Source organism: Acinonyx jubatus, chromosome D1 (assembly GCF_027475565.1).
Source record: "Acinonyx jubatus isolate Ajub_Pintada_27869175 chromosome D1, VMU_Ajub_asm_v1.0, whole genome shotgun sequence".
In the NCBI taxonomy this organism is placed as follows: Eukaryota; Metazoa; Chordata; class Mammalia; order Carnivora; family Felidae; genus Acinonyx; species Acinonyx jubatus.
In genome coordinates, this window is record NC_069390.1 from 77,848,413 (window position 1) to 77,852,283 (window position 3,871).

Here is a 3,871-nt window from a genome sequence, read left to right on the forward strand (position 1 = left end):
TGAGCACATATGTCAGAGGTGGCATTCTCAGAGATGTCCCAGAGGGAAAAAAGAGCTAGTGGATACCATTTCCCTCCCTTTCTCCTTGGTATAGATGCAGAATCACCTGCTAAGGGTGGCTAGCCTGGTCACTGGCTGTTTAGCTTGCTTGCTCCAAATCCAATGCCTCTGTGATCTAACACAACTGTCTTTCTTGAGCAAACAAGCATCAGTTCCAGTGTGGCAAGACCCTCCCCCAGAAGACCAGTGAAGTCCCCACCACACCACGTCCCAGAGTTTGAGTTTTAAAAGTCAACAGGGTTGGCTAGGGTACAGCCTAAAGAACATTGTGCTGTTCTTGCAGGCAAACAACCCAGAGACAGCATGAAAATGGCGACCTCAATAAATGTCTGATACAAGGAGGGGGGGGAGATTATTCACTCTTCTAGGAGTGCTTTCCTAAGAGCAGCAAGCACAGAGACCCCTTTCTGAGGACAAAGGATCTGGCTGGCACCATTTTCCTTCCTCATCCCTCAGCATAAATGGCTTCAGTAAATAGGACAGCACCAACACTGGCTGCCTAACCTGATTACACCAAGTTCTGCCACCCTGCTCTTTTTCAGTACTATTCTTCTCTGGCAGACGTGCTTCAGACCCAGTGCAGAAGACCCCTCTTTCAGAAGACCAGGAGAAACACCCCACCACTACATATCCCAATAAGAGAGTTATACAAGGCCTCAGTTGTAGTGGAAGTAGCATCAGGTCTCATTTAATAAGCAGGCCAAAGCACAACTAGTTAAAACTCACTACACTTTACCCAAAGTCCAAATATTGCCCATTGCTGGCAAAGAGAGCCTCTGCAGACAGCTGGCCTGAAGGATAGAGGAGCTGAAACACAGCAGCAGAGCACACACAGCATATAGCAGAGACAACAACTGAGGCTTGAGGCTCTGGACACAATACAAACTCTTCTTCATAAAGCCATTACTCTCAGGAACATGAAATATCCAGGCTTTTCTAACACACAGTAGAAGACAGAGACTTAAACAAAATACTAAGATGGAGGAATTCACCCCAAATGAAACAATAAGAAAAGGTCACAACCACAGATCTAATGGAAACAGATATAACTAACATGCCTGATGGAGAATTCAGAGCAACATTCATAAGGATACTAGCTGGGCTTGAGAAAAGAAGGGAAGACTTCAGGGAAGCTCTTACTGCAAGAAAAAAAAAAAGAGTTAAAAACCATCAGAATGAAAAATGTATTAGCTGAGATTCAAAACAGAGTGGATGTAATGACCACAAGGATGGAAGAAACAGAGGAATGAATAAATGATATAGAAGAAAAACAATGGAAAATAATTAAGCAGAACAAAAGAGAGATAGAATTATGAAACATGAGAATAGACTTGAGGAACTCAGTGACCCCATCAAGCATAATAACATTTGTATCATAAGAGTCTCAGAAGAAGAGAGAGAAAAGGGGGAAGAAAATTTACTTGAGGAAATCATAGCCAAAAACTTCCCTAATCTAGGGAAGGAAACAGATATCTAGATCCAGGAGGTACAGAGAACTCCCCCCAAATCAACAAAATAGGCCTACACAAAGACATATCATAATTAAATTTGCAAAACATGGCAATAAAGAAAAAGTCCTAAAAGTAGCAAGACAAAGGAAGTCCTTTACTTACAAAGCAAGTCTCATAAGACTAGCAGAGGATTTCTCAACAGAAACTTAGAAAGCTAGCAGGTAGTGTCATGATATATTCAACGTGCTTAGTGGGAAAATCTGCAGCCAAAATTACTCAATCCAGGAAGCCTATCCTTCAGAATAGGAAAGATAAAGAGTTAAAGAGAGATAAAGATAAAGAGATAAAGAGTTTCCCAGACAGATAAAAATTAAAGCAGTTCATGACCACTAAACCAGTCCTGCTAGAAATATTAAATGGAGCTTTCTAAGTGTAAAGGAAAGACCAAAAGTGAATAAGACTAGAAAAGAATAGAGAAAATTTCAAGAAACAATGATAAAACAAGTAATAAAATGGCACTAAATACATATCTATCAATAATTACTCTGAATTTAAATGGACTAAACCCTTTGACCAAAAGATATAGGCTGTCAGATTGGATAAAAAAATAAACAACACATCTCTATTCTGCCTACAAGAGACTCATTTTAGACCTAAAGACATCTGTAGATTAAAATTGAAGGGATGGAGAAATATTTACCATGCCAATGGATGTCAAAGGAAAGCAGGAATAGCAATGCTTATATTTGACAAACGAGATTTTAAACCAAAGACTGTAATGAGATGAAGAAGGTCACTACATCATAATAAAGGGTCTATTCAACAAGAGGATCTAACAATTGTAAATATTTAAGCACCCAGCTTGAAACACCAAAATAGATAGAACAATTAATAACAAACATAAAGGAGCTCACTGATAACAATATAATAATACTGGGGAATATTAACACCCCACTTACAACAATAGACAGATCATTTAATCAGAAAATCAATAAGGAAACATTGGCTTTGAATTACATACTGGGTCAGATGGAGTTAACAGTTGTATTCAGAATATTTTACCTTAAAGCAGCAGAATACACACTCTTTTCAAGTGCACAAGAGACATTCTCCAGAATAGATCATATACTAGGACACAAATCAGGCCTCAACAAGTACAAAAAGATTGATATTATACCATGCATATTTTCTGGCCACAATGCTATAAAAATTGAAATCACCCACAGGAAAAAAATTGGAAAAACCACAAACACATAGAGGTTAAAAAACATGATGCTAAACAATGAATGGATCAACCAAAAAATCAAATTAGAAATAAAAAAAAATACATGGAAACAAATGAAAATAAAAACACGATAGTCCAAAACCTTTAGAACACAGCAAAAATGGTCCAAAGAGGGAAGTATACAGCAATACAGGCTTACCTCAAGAAGCAAGATCTCAAATAAATAGCCTAACCTTACACCTAAAGGAGCTAAGAAAAAGAACAAAGTCTAAAGCCAACAGAAACAAGGAAATAATAAAGATTAGAACAGAAACAAATGATATAGATACAAAATAAAACAAAACAAAAAAGGACAGATTCATGAAATGAGGAGCTGTTTCTTTGAAAAAAATAATAAATTTGAATAAAATTGATAAACTAGCCAGACATATCAAAATGAAAAGAGAAATGACCCAAAGAAATAAAATCACAAATGAGAGATGAGAAATAACAACAATGAATACTATAGAAATACAGTTATAAGAGAATATTATGAAAAACTATATTCCAATATATTGGACAATGTGCAATGTGAAAAAAATGGATAAATACCTAGAAATATATAAACTACCAAAACTGAAACATAAAGAAATAAAAGCAAACACTGAAGAGGTCAATAAAGAGCAAATAAATTGAATAAGTAATCAAAAATCTTCCAACAAACAAAGTCTAGGGTTAAATGGCTTCACTGGGGAATTCTACCAAACATTTAAAGACTTAATACTTATTCTTCTCAAACTATTAAAAAAAATAGAAATTGAATGAAAACTTCCAACCTCATTCTATGAAGCCAGCTTTATTCTGATTCCAAAACAAAGATCACTGAGGAAGAGAACTACAGTTAAATATCCTGATGAACACAGATGCAAAAGTTATCAATAAAAAACTAAAAATTGAATCCAACAGTACATTAAAAGAATTATTCACCATGATCAAATTGGATTTATTCCTGGGCTGCAAGTTTGGTTTAATATTTGCAAATCAATCAAAGTGATACACCACATTAATAAAAGAAAGAATAAGAACCACATATCTTTTGAATAGATGCAGAAAAAACATTTGACAATGTATAGCAACCATTCATGATAAAAACTCT